Raw genomic sequence first — 14,380 nt, 5'->3', positions numbered from 1 at the left:
AAGCGATAAAACTTCAGATGACAACAATGTTTGCTTTGTAGCACCTACAGATGAAATAATATGGAGTCTTAATTAAAGGAGGCCTGGTTAAAGCCAAAATGTCATAAATATGGCAACTTTTATAAATAATTTCTCAACTATGCTTTTTAGATACAAATTTCAAATATATGTCAACAATCCTTCCTCCAAAGGACTATTCTATGGATTACGTTTCGTGAGAAAATCCCCCAAATCAGGGTCTTTCTATGTCTGAGTTTTGTGAGGAATCACTCGCTTTAACTTTTCAAATAAAGCCTGAGCTCCAACATATATCAACATCTATTGTATATGTTCAACCCAGTACCAGTTTATGAGCATCAGTCTATGATTCTTATCCAAAAATATAGACATCACAAGACATGATGCCTATGATATGCATCATGTACAGTATACTGACGCTTAAGTCAATCCTTCAACACATGATATGCAAAGAGCTTTGAGGAAATGGACCTTGTGTTTCTTTCCAACAGACTGTCTGACAATAACAGATTTCTCTCTCTCTCACACACACACACTCATTTTCCAGAGGTTTGAGGCTCTTTTGTCCTTATAAAGCCAGGTGGTGATGACACATCCCTCTAGTCCTGAACACACACCTGTTCCTCATGTAGACACAGGCAGACTGGCCCACCTGGCTATCAGCAGCCTCTTTCAATCAGGGCTATGCATAACAAACTCCAATTGTATTCATGTCTGCATGAGACTGATGGAGGAATAGGTACAATGCTGTGAATGGCTCTTCTCACAGTCTGAAATCTATTTGGGGATGTTTTGTCTAATTTGTTAGTGAAACAAAACCCCACATTCTGGAAGTGCAAAGATAATATCTCGTTCTCCGCTGAAACCTGTCAATCAAATTTGATTGAACATATCCTTCTGTTCCCTGATAAACAGTGTTCAGAACTCACAGACCAGAACAAGAGGACAATCCTGACCTGAATTCACATGATACACAGGGATTATTCCATTAATTTACATGGAATAATGTTATTCTACGTTGGTCAGAGATCTAAGGGGTGCTGTTGACAAAGCACAACGTCATCACTACTGCATACGGTTCTGTGTGTCTTAGTTATTGCCAAAACAATAGTGAGTAATATCCTGAGCAGAATTTCTAGTTGATGCAATGGCAGGTATCATGCTGATGGGAAACTATTATCACCATGCTGAGCTACCATTAATAGCTTAACATCTCTGACTGTGTGTTTGCTTGTACTATACGTGTTAGTAGTTATTGTAGGATGGCTTCTGTGAAACTTTAATCCTCATCTCGTTGATTTATGGGGGGGGGACTTCCGCCTAGGATTTACAAATCACACCCAGGTGTGACTTCACACCAGGATGTTAATATCACACCCACGTGTTGTATGTAAATATCAACCCCATTGTTCTGAGTGGCCAGGGCTTCACAAAGTGGAGATGAATATGACACCCTTGTGTTGTTTTTTTTTACTACGTGTTGTATGTAAACATCACACCCCACTGTTCTGATTATAGTATTGTGGATGTTAGAAGGGGTCCTAGTGTCTGTGTGCAGATATGTTGTGAAAGGTGTTGGTGGGGTGAAAGAGACTATTGTGTTGGTAAAGGGGGTATTGTATTGGGGACTATGGTGACATGTGGGGGTTGGTATGATGGGTTAGTCAGGATGGGGGTTCCGTGTCTGGGTAAGACACATTGTCCAATTTTCTTAACCAGTGAAAATGTTTGAAGTGGTGATGGGTTAGTCAGGAGGGAGGTTTGTGTGATTGTGTGTATAGGCGGGGAGGGGCTGGTGATGTGGGTCTGGACAGTTTGGCAATGCTTAGTTTCCAAAATGCTTAGCTGCAAAATCTTGTGATTCATGAGGGGGCGGGACTTCACAACCTGGATATAAATATCACACCCATATGACTTCACGTGACTTCAAATGATGTGGGGTTTGTTCTGTCAAACTGTATTTCACAGCTTATGATTTTGTATGTTTTGTATGTACACAACTTTGATCTGATTACTTTGTTATGGATGGCTTTGATGTAGGTTTTGCGGCAGGGTGTGCGTGTGTGTGTGTGCGCAAAAGACGGTGCTTTTGACTGTGCTTTTGGTCAATTTTGGGGCAAAGATGTGTTTTGCCCTTGATCAGTGGTAATGTATTAGGCTATAGCCAAAGGTCTATTGGGACTTTTGATCAAGTTTGTGGGTGGAGACGAGGAGGGTTTGGTTAAGCATGTTGAAACAGTTTTGGTGTTGAGGGTAGGGTTTTGGTTGGGGGACCTGTTGAAAGTGTTTGAATGGGATGTGTTTTGTGGGTCTGGGTTGAAATCCAAACATTGTAATGAAACTGGTTGGGGGTAGGCTTAAGGCTGCTGCATGCTTCCCAACCGAAACAGTTTGGAACAGCTTGTGCATATACTGTATTATGATGACATTTTGTGAAGTTTTTGTTTGTTTTAATGTTCGGGCACATAACATTTTTTTCTCAAGGCCAGCCATTGTTCAGGAGACAAAGTCTATGCCCCTTCTTCCGTGATTGGTCAGCTGTAGGGGTGACGTAAGTTTCTTCATCCTGTTGATTCAGCCCGAAACGGAGTGTGGATTCAATATTGCGAACGACAACTTTGAGCATTGATTGCCCGAGGAGGTACAGAAGTACCATCACCACTACGATTCTAGACATACATTATAGAAAGACCAACATGTAAAGGCAAATTCATAGAGGGAGATTGCGGAGATGCTGAGGTCCGACCCAACCACTTCTTGGAAAAAGTGGGGTAAGGTTCGCAACAAGTTTGTCAAGGCAAAGAAAAGAAACAAGGGTCACGGTGGAGATGCCAGTGGAAAGGCAACTCCAGACATTTTGCTGGCTTGTTCAGAACGTGAAGCATGGGAAGACTGAAAGCAATATGCCATCTAATTGACGAAAAGAGTAGCCATATTTTGCTAACAATAGACAGCCAGCTAGAGCTAACTACTTGGCTGGCTAGTGGCTAGCTAGCCTTGCAGGATATTCATGCAGAGAAAGCAAGCTAACCAACTAAATTAAAGATCTTTTCAACTTTTGATCAAACATCATTTTGTCAAAGAAAGAAAATCATAAGCCTCCCATATTGGTAACATCAAAGTCAACATTTGGTAGAAAGGTCCAGCTAGTTAAAGTGTTGCAAACGTTTGAGCAGAGTTGAGTAGCTAGGCCAGGCCTACTCAACTCTGCTGTCAGTGTGCTCCCTCTCCGGCCTCTAGGTCACCAGGTTGCTCGTTATGGAGCACACCTGTCACTGTTGTTATGTGCACCTACACGTCATCAGACACACCTGGACTCCATCACTACCCTGATTACCTTCCCTATATACAGTTGAAGTCTGAAGTTTACATACACTTAGGTTGGAATCATTAAAACTTGTTTTTCAACCACTCCTCAAATTTCTTGTTAACAAACTATAGGTTTGGCAAGTCAGTTAGGACATCTTTGTGCATGACAAGTAATTTTTCCAACAATTGTTTACAGACAGATTATTTCAATTTGACCTTTTTTTGAATTACAATTCACTTCTATCACAATTCCAGTGGGTCAGAAGTTTACATACAATAAGTTGACTGTGGCTTTAAACAGCTTGGAAAATTCCAGAAAACGATGTCATGGCTTTAGAAGCTTCTGATAGGCTAATTGACATCATATGAGTCAATTGTGGATGTATTTCAAGGCCTACCTTCAAACGCCTCACCTAAGGGAAGCGTCAGGGAGTGTTTTTGTTTTTGTATATTTTTTTGGGGGGGTGGGAATGACGTCTGGTCTGGGAGCTGCTACAGGCTCTCATGTCTCAAACAGATCGCCAGGTTCCCGTGCTCCGCATAACAGCAGGGGTGACCGGTCCGCTCCTGATCCCCGGGATCGTCCCTTTTGTTAGCGTCCTGCAGCTGGAGCTGAACTCACCGGGGACAGGGTACCGTCATGTATGCTTTCTCAGGTCCGCTCCTTGATCCCCGGGATCGTCTTTTTGATCGGTGTCCTGTGGCTGGAGCCGCGCGTACTGTCACGTGTTCTCCCTCCTCCGGCCTCTAGATTACCTTCCCTATATATGTCACTCCCTTTGACGCCTGGGGAAGGAACCATTGTTTCTGTTTCAGTTTCATGTCTGTTAGTTGTTTGAGTTTCTTGTTTTATATTATGTTCCGTTGTTTTTATTAAAACACTCACTCCCTGAACTTGCTTCCCGACTCTCAGCGCACATCGTTACATCTGCTCAAACTTCTGCAACATTACATAGTCTACTGCAGGTATTCCCAAACTGGGTTACGCGTACCGCCAGGGTTACACGCAATACCGTCGGGGTACGCCAAATCAAAATGTGGTTCGATCTTTTTTTTTTACATTTGAAAAAACATAACATTATTATTTTTCTTCACATTTTCAAACAGTCCATTTGTATTCTCCAATGTGGCTATACATTTGTGGAAGCAAAACAACTTGTGTCGACAGGTGCAGGTGTAGTACCGCTACTACCAGCAGTGAATCTGATACAGCCGAAGAGCTTCTGTCCCTTTACCTGGGAAAGCACCATCGAAGAGGCACAAATATGATGAGAACTACATTGATTTGGGGTTCACTTATATTGGGAGTAGTGCCTTTCCTCATCCACACTGTGTTAAATGTGCAAAAGTACTCTCTCTCTCACCACTCGATGAAAACTTCACTCTTGCGCAGACATTTTAGAAACAAAACATGACAATTTGGAAAATAAGCCACAGGAGTTTTTTAGCGAGAATTAGGACGGCTTTCGAGTAGTAAGAAAGGTATAAAAGCAACAGATACCAAGAAGGGGCTAGAAGCGTCTTATATGGTGCCCTACCGAGTGGCTAGGACAGGAAAACCCCATACTATTGTTAAGGACTTAATTCTTCCTGCTGCCGTGGATATGGCTGAGACAATGCTGGGGGAAAAGGCCAAAAAAACTATACAGACAATGTCTTCATCAAACAACACTGTTTCACGACGCATCAGTGACATGGCAGGAGATGTTTTGAAACAATTACTGCTTCACATACAAGCCAGTAAATTCTATGCTTTACAGCTGGATGAGTCAACAGACGTGGTGGGCACAGCTCCTCGTATATGTCCATTACGTTTATGGAGGGTCAATTAAGGAAGACATCCTCTTCTGCAAACCACTGGAAACCAGGACAACAGGAGAGGATATTTTGAAAGTACTGGACAGCTTTGTGACATCAAATGGACTTTGGTGGTCAAGATTTGTTGGTATCTGTACTGATAGCGCAAAAGCCATGACACGCCACTTAGGTACACTGCAGCATCCACTTGGCTCTTGCTGCCAAGGGAATGCCTGACAGCTTGAAATACGTTTTGGACACTACAGTGAAAATTGTTAACTTTGTTAAAATTAAAGCAAGGCCCCTGAACTCTTGTGTATTTTCTGCACTATGCATTGCTTTTACAACTAATGCTTTTACAACATACAGAATTGCGCTGGTTTTCAAGGGGCAAAGTATTGACACGTTTTTTAAAATTGAGAGATGAGCTTAAAGTTCTTTACTGACCATCATTTTCACTTGTCTGAACGCTTGCATGATGATGAGTTTCTCATACGACTGGCCTATCTGGGTGATGTTTTTTCTCACCTGAATGATCTGAATCTAGGATTATAGGGACTCTCCGCAACTATATTCAATGTGTGGGACAAAATTGAGGCTATGATTAAGAAGTTGGAGTTCTTCTCTGTCTGCATTAACAAGGACAACACACAGGTCTTTTCATCATTGTATGATTTGTTGTGTGCAAAATCACGCTGTTAAGACACTGATGCCCTTTGCAACCACGTACCTATGTGAGAGTGTATTCTCGGCCCTCGCTAGCATGAAAACTAAATATAGGCACAGACTGTGTGGAAAATTGTTTAAGACAAACTCTCTCCAATACAACCCAACATTGCAGAGTTATGTGCATCCTTTCAAGCACACCCGTCTCATTAACCTGTGGTGAGTTATTCACAATTTTCGATTAACAAATAAGGTTTTATATGTAAGATGGTTAAATAAAGAGCAAAATGATTGATTATTGTTATATTATTATTTGTGCCTTGGTCCTATAAGAGCTCTTTGTCTCTTCCCACGATTCGGGTTGTGACAAAAACTCACACTCATTCTTATGTTTAATAAATGTATCGTATTTTCTGTGTATGTCAGGCTTGCAATGATGTCAAAAAACAACATTTGAAAGTACGCTGACCCTGATGCTAGAGGGAGTACGCAACTAGAGGTTGAATGTCTGAAGGGATACGGGTCTATTGTAATCTTGGTTAATTATATTTAATTACTCTGACTCTCCAACAACGAGAGTGGCGGTAGTTCCAGCTACGCCCAAGTTTGAGACGGACACCTGTGAATAAGAGGTAACAAGAGAATGTCAGATATATTTCAAGATTAAAATATCTTTAAAAGTTCAAAAGTTATGCCTACAAGTAGTAAAAATGTAAAACACACAAAGGTTTAGCCTATTTCTGTCCTGCCCTCACGGCCTTTTCTTTGTAAAAGTCCTGATCAAAAATATGTTTGCTTGGTGGTGTCCAGTCCAGATGATGCTTGCACATTTCTGTGATGTTAACATTGCAAAGCAGCTGAAATCTGATTATATCTGACTGAAAGGTCCTTAGCCACTACAACACCAGACACCAGACAATTGAACCTGTAAAAGAGGAAAGCAGACAACAATAGACAATACATCAAAACCTTGCATACTAGCAATTACATTCACTGACCCCCAAGTTCAAGCAATAAGCTCATAAAGTACAAAGACGAAATACCTGAATTCATCTCCTTGTACTGGTGGAGGAGAGCAGGTTCTTCTTATGCTGAAAAACAAATTCCATAAAATAGGTTAGAGTCAAAACATGAATTCATTTATGTCCTATAGCTAGTTATTGCCTGTTGACTGCTACAGCTCTACTAGAATTATTGTGTGGTTTTAATTCTGACTTTTATTTTATATATATTTTTATCCCATTGATGAGAAAGAGCTCCCAAGGTAAGAATTTTGCTGTCCTGTTTAAACTTGACACTAAAAAACAAGCCCTGTATTCATCCTGTTTTCAGCCAAACAATGGCAATGCTAACACAACTGATTTGGAAAACATTTAACTTCATAATTACCAGCTAGCTAGATGTAAATCATGTTCCTCTCGGCAGCCAATTAGTTAAAAATCCAAATCTATTATCCAATCTAGATACCTATTTAGCCATAATTTCATCATGGTAATCTAGCTAGCCAATCTAGTGTGTGTCACCTAGCTAACATGGGTTATTATTTGAACCACAGTGGATATTTTTGGTGGTGAAACATGACAAACATGACAAAGATTATCATCATGTCATGCATGGCTTAGCACATTAGCAATAAACATTAACCAATCTAAAGTTAGCTCACCAGCTAGAGTTCTGTCCAGCTAACGTTAACTAGCTGGCTAGCTACTGTAGCAGGCAAGCTAGCAGGCTACCTGTATGCAACTGTTTAGCCCAGTAATCGTCAAAAGGACCCTAATGTTACTCCTTATAGTTGAATGCATTCAGTTATACAACTGACTAGGTATCCCCTTTTCCCTTTCCAAGGGCCTTACATGTTTTGTTTAGAGTTAAATTGGCTCTGGCAGCTAAAACAGCCAAATATTCCATTTAAACATGAATCGATACTCAATTGCGGTACGGTTCGAGAAACATAAAGCTCTCTACGTTCATATCAAAACAATTTCACAAATGCAAAATATACACTTACTGTAGTGTTTTAACCGGTTTTACCCCGTTTTTGTGGACAACATAATTGTGGCGTCCATTTTCCATTTACATACAGTTATTTGGAGACGCAGCTAGCTAATTAGCATAGGTATGCCTCTGTTTTCCGTAAACAAGCACTGTAACATGAAAATATGGCCGGATGGGAACCCTTACCCTAACCCTAACCATATCAAGGTGTGTAATAATTTTACCTTGTGTTTTTTGAAAAAAAAAACATTTAGCTGATATCAAACGATCCTTATGTTCCTTATGGTTCCAAAACCGTACCACAAGCGATATGTTTTAATGTTCAGAACAAGCGTCAGGACTCTTAATTAACAAAACTCCTCTGACCAGAAGATACTATCATCAATAGGCACCAAGGGTAATTAGCATCTATGAATGGGTTGGCAACTGTTTAGCTACACAGCCATAGTTAGCAATGAAAACGGCTTTATGATACTGTGTTGATCTAGCTAATAAAGTATGCACAGCAAGATATTTATATTTCAGTTGAATGCATTCAGTTGTACAACTGACAAGGTATCCCCCTTTCCCTATTTATACTGAACAAAAATATACAGTGCGTCCGGAAAGTATTCAGACCCCTTGACTTTTTCCACACGTTGTTACGTTACACCCTTATTTTAAAATTGATTTTTAAAAATCCCCCAGCAATCTACACACAATACCCCATAATGACGAAGCCAAAACACATTTTTTGATTTTTTTTGCTAATTTATTAAACATAAAAAACATAAAAACCTTATTTACCTAAGTATTCAGACCTTTTGCTATGAGACTCGAAATTGAGCTAAGGTGCATCCTGTTTCCATTGATCATCCTTGAGATGTTTCTACAACTTGATTGGAGTCCACCTGTGGTAAATTCAATTGATTGGATATGATTTGGAAAGTTACACACCGGTCTATATCAGGTCCCACAGTTGACAATGCATGTCAGATCAAAAACCAAGCCATGAGGTCGAAGAAATTGTCCGTAGAGCTCTGAGACAGGGTTGTCTCGAGGCACGGATCTCTGGAGGAAATCTGCCACCAATCCCTACAGTGAGGCATGGTGGTGGCAGCAACATGCTTTGGGAATGTTTTTCAGTGGCAGCTACTGGGAGACTAGTCAGGATCAAGGGAAAGATGAACGGAGCATAGTACAGAGAGATCCTTGATGAAAACCTACTCCAGAGCTCTCAAGACATCAGACTGGGGCGAAGGTACACCTTCCAACATGACAACACATGAGTGGCTTTGTGACAAGTCTCTGAATTTCCTTGAGTGGCTCAGCCAGAGCCCGGACTTGAACACGATTGAACATCTCTGGAGAAACCTGAAAATAGCTGTACAGCAATGCTCTCCATCCAACCTGACAGAACTTGAGAGGATCTGCAGAGAAGAATGGGAGAAGCTCCCCAAATACAGGTGTGCCAAGCTTGTAGAATCGTACCCAAGAAGACTCAAGGCTGTAATCACTGCCAAAGGTACTTTAACAAAGTACTGAGTAGTGTCTAAATACTTTAGTAAATGTGATATTTCAGTTTAGTTTTTTTTCAAAATACGGTATTGTGTGTGGATTTATGAGGGGGGGGAACGATTTATTCAATATTAGAATAAGGCTGTAATTTAACCAAATATAGAAAAATCAAGGGGTCTGAATAGTTTCCAAATGCACTGTAAACACAATATACAACAATTTCAAAGATTTTACTGAGTTACAGTTCATATAAGGAAATCAGTCAGTTGAAATTCATTCATCTATGGATTTTAAATGACTGGGAATACAGATATGCATCTGTTGGTCACAGATACCTTAAAAAAAGTAGGGGCTTGGATCAGAAAACCAGTCAGTATTTGGTGTGACCACCATTTGCCTCCTTCGCATAGAGTTGATCATGCTGGTGATTGTGGCCTGTGGAATGTTGCCAGGTGAGTATGCAGGCCATGGAAGAACTGGGAAATGTTCAGCTTCCAGGAATTGTGTAGATCCTTGCGACATGGGGCCGTGCAACATCATGCTGAAACCTGAGGTGTTACATGAATGACAGAAAATGCACACATCAATGTAAATACAAAATGAAAGCAGAAAGAACAACATGGTCATAAAAAACAAACACTTTCATCACTATTAAGGTCCTCAATCAGCCTTGACTTGCCCTTAAGGCACAAAAACATCAAATTTAAGAGCATTTTAAAGATTGTTCCACAAATAAGGTGCAAGAAAAGCTCAATTACTTAACTCAGTAGAAAGCAAAGTAATTATCAGAGTTAACCATCCCTGAGACCGTGTGTGGTAACTCGTATGTCTAAAGTTAATCCAGAGATTTTACCTTTGCCTCGACTCAGCAGTCTCGTTCAACCATCATGGCCCTGGTGAATTACGTGACGCTTGCAGCAGGCATGTGTAGTTCTGTATGATAGTCACATTAGCGGCTAATAGCATTAATCCCAAATTTCAATAAAGGGTGAATATATTGATAAAAGTCACCTTCTCCAGGAGAGATTCACAACCTTTTTCAATGTGGTTCCGTCCCATGTAGCTCAGTTGGTAGAGCATGGCACTTGCAATTCCAGGGTTGTGGGCTCAATTCCCAAGGGGGACCTGTATGAAAATAGTATGAAAGTGGATGCACTCACTACAGTGAGTTGCTCTGGATAAGACTGTCTGCTACATGACTAAAATGTCAAATATAAAATCTGCTTTGGTGAAAATAACAATTGGAACCATTTTTGTGTTTGACTGCTAGGTTTCATGGGTATTATGACACACTGTGGTACTCTGTATGTCTGGTTTTGAAGACTACTGTACATCGAAAGCCAGGGAATGTAAGATAAGTTTCAGGAGTTTAGCTAATCACTAATTATTCAATAAACAATATAATCATTATGATGGATTATAACAATATTGTTTGTCTGGGCCTACTATGAATGAATCCTCAACATCCTCAACACACTCACGTTTTATGTGGGCCTAGGCCTACTCTGTTTATTTTGGTTTCTGAACTATTCGTTCTGAATTTTGATATGAATTTCAGTTATCCTTGGGATGTTTTAAGATTGTAGTGAAATCAAATGTATTATATTCATTTTAACATAGTTATATAGAATAGAGACGATTAATGCTGTTAATAAAAGCGTTATTTTGACTAAATCATTCAACTGAATGGTGAGGTCAGAAGTATAGTGGTTCTTAAGTGTCACGTTCCTCTGCTTGTCTCCTTTCTTTCACCTGCACTGATGTGAGAGAACTGGACAGGCAAAAGCTAAATTGAAGAAAATATTATGAAGAACTCTAGTGACACCGTGTGGCTAGCCGAACACATAGAATCGGGTGCTTTTATTACTTTCAAGTACCTTCTACTCCTTCCACCCACTAAGGATGCACTGCACTATGCAGTATCATGACAAAGTTATCAAGTCATATTCTCTCCATGACTCACCACATGAAAACAACCACTCCACGATGTTAATGAATCACTTTGTTGCTTAACACCCTGACGACTCAGAACTTTCAGTCTGCAAACATATTTTCAGACATCTAGCTATGCCTTCAGACGAAGGTCTACCAGTTTATAACGCACTATATAGCGCCTAACATTCACAAAGGCTCAACTAAACACATTGTGCACTCTTTTTATTTATCTGTTATTTTACCAGGTAAGTTGACTTAGAACACATTCTCCTTTGCAGCAACGACCTGGGGAATAGTTACAGGGAGAGGAGGGGGATGAATGAGCCAATTGTAAACTGGGGATTATTAGGTGACTGTGATGGTTTTAGGGCCAGATTGGGAATTTAGCCAGGACACTGGGGTTAACACCCCTGCTCTTACAATAAGTGCCATGGGATCTTTAATGACCGCAGAGAGTCAGTACACCCATTTAACGTCCCATCCGAAAGACAGCATCCCCAATCACTGCCCTGGGGAATTGGGATATTTTTTAGACCAGAGGAAAGAGTGCCTCCTACTGGTCCTCCAACACCACTTCCAGCAGAATCTGGTCTCCCATCCAGGGACTGACCAGGACCAACCCTGCTTAGCTTCAGAAGCAAGCCAGCAGTGGTATGCAGGGAGGTATGTTGCTGGCAAATTTCAAAATGTTGTCTTCATGAACAATCCAATTTAAAGTGAAACACTTTCCATCTTTAACTTAAAGACATTCTAAGTTGAAGGTCTGTTAGCTTAGTGGGGTGGCAGATAGCCTAGTGGTTAGAGTGTTGGACTTGAAACAGAAAGGTTGCAAGATCAAATCCTCAAGCTGACAAATTAAAAAATCTGCCGTTCTGCCCCTGAACAAGGCAGTTTACCCACTGTTCCTAGGCTGTCTGAAAATAAGAATTTGTTCTTAACTGACTTGCCTAGTTAAATAAAGTTCAGTTCAACTCCCTTTTAAAATGTAATGATTAACCTTGACTCTATGTATGTGCAGAAGCAGGTCCCTTTAATGCCTCTGAGTCAGATGAATACTGATGCACTGCCTGATGTAAGGTAAAGATAGCTTACATTCAAAGCTTTGGGAGTGGTTAGAGAGCTTAAAGGCAATTAAACACTTTGAGTAGATGGTTGTCTATTGTGCAAGCTAAAGTATGCAAATTATCGTCAATCAGAGCATCCCTTTCTTTCACCTGTCCCTCTCTATTATTTTTTCTCAGTTGGAGGCAAAGAGAGAGTTTAGAGTGACACCCAAAATAAATAAATAAAATACATAAATCATCACAAATGTCAAGGCCTTCGATTGCAAATATTGTTTATTTTCTGCCTTGTTTTGTGTAATGTTGGGGGTGACAGAAAATGACAAGGAAAAACACGTAGTGATAGTTCGTAATTACACACCTGGGACGATCTGCCTCTTTGAAAGAGAACACTTGGATGCTACCATGCTGTGCGAGAGAATGAGTGATTCTCCACCTTCCTCAGTAGGGTAGTCGTTGACAATACATGTACATCCGCATTATGTGTGAAACAGCTTGCTGGATGGAGAGAACATCCTGAATTGTACAGTACAGTAAACACATGGTTCTAATACAGAACACATACACAAACACATTTTCATTTTAGTAATTTAGCAGACGCTCTTATCCATAGCGACTTACAGTTGCATTCATTTTAAGATAGCTTGGTGGGACAACCACATATCATATCCATAGTAAGTACATTTTTCCTCAAAGTAGGGGACAACTGGGACAAAAGTAGCACTTGTGTTTTTCCTAATTACTCAGAGATCGATAAAGCTAGAGACACCATATTTCACGACGAACAACATATATATGTCCTCTACCATTAGTAATTTCATTCCTAGGGTTAATGAGTTGAAATTAAATAGACTGAGAACAGAACTACCACAACGTTACTTTTATACCTGCCGGCGGGGCGGGAGTAACAAAGTCTTGGGACAGAAGTAACACCTGGCGAGAAGTGCACAATATCTGTCTTATCTCCATGTTTCTGGTTTGTATGCTAGTTACTTTCAAAAAATGTACTGTCAGCCATAATTTCATGTTTGTGTTGATTAAAAAATAAATTCTGTAGGTTCACAATTTTTTTTAAATGAACCATGCGACATCGCAACGTTGCTCAACCACAATATTTTGCCTTACAATATTTATTGGACTAAAATAGATCACATAAAGCTATATTAACGAATTTTCTCATCTCACTTTAATGGGAATGTAGTAGGAGATGCTTTTCACCATTTCCAATTACTATTCATCCTTAGCCCTAACAATCAGGTGCCCTCCAGCGGTTATTGTCATGAGAATAACATAGACGAATATACTGATACGGTCACTAAGTTTATCAGGAAGTGTAAAGGAGATGATTAAAACCTACCCTAACCAGAAACCGTGGATAGATGGCAGCATTCACGCAAAACCTGAAAGCGCGAACCATCGGATTTAACCATAGCAAGGTGACTGTGAATATGGCCAAATACAAACAGTGTAGCTATTCCATCCATAAGGCAATCAAACAGGTAAAACGACAGTATAGAGACAAAGTGGAGTCACAATTCCACGGATCAGACTTGAGACGTATGTAGCAGGGTCTACAGACAATCATGGACAACAAAGGGAAAACCAGCAATTGCGTGGACACCGACGTCTTGCTTCCGGACAAGCTAAAGCTTCTTTGCCCACTTTGAGGATAACATAGGGCCACCGAAGCGGCCCGTTACAAAGGACTGTGGGCTCTCCTTCTCCGTGGCTGACGTGAGTAAGACATTTAAGCGTGTTAGTCCTCGCAAGGCTGCCGGCCCACACGGCATCCATAGCCGCGTCCTCAGAGCATGCTGGAGTGTTTACAGATATATTCAATCTCTCCCTATCCCAGTCTGTCCTCACATGCTTCAAGAGGTCCACCATTGTTCCTGTACCCAATAGTGCAAAGGTAACTGAACTAAATAACTATCACCCCGTAGCACTCACTTCTGTCATCATGAAGTTCTTTGAGAGACCAGTAAAGCATTATATCATCTCTACCGTACCTGACACCCTAGACCCACTTCAATTTGCTTACCGCCCCAACAGATCCACAGACAATGCAATCACCATCTGGACAAGAGGAAACCCTTGTAAGA

The sequence above is a fragment of the Oncorhynchus tshawytscha genome, linkage group LG01, assembly GCF_018296145.1.
Source record: "Oncorhynchus tshawytscha isolate Ot180627B linkage group LG01, Otsh_v2.0, whole genome shotgun sequence".
NCBI lineage: Eukaryota > Metazoa > Chordata > Actinopteri > Salmoniformes > Salmonidae > Oncorhynchus > Oncorhynchus tshawytscha.
Note: the sequence above shows the minus strand (reverse complement) of the source record.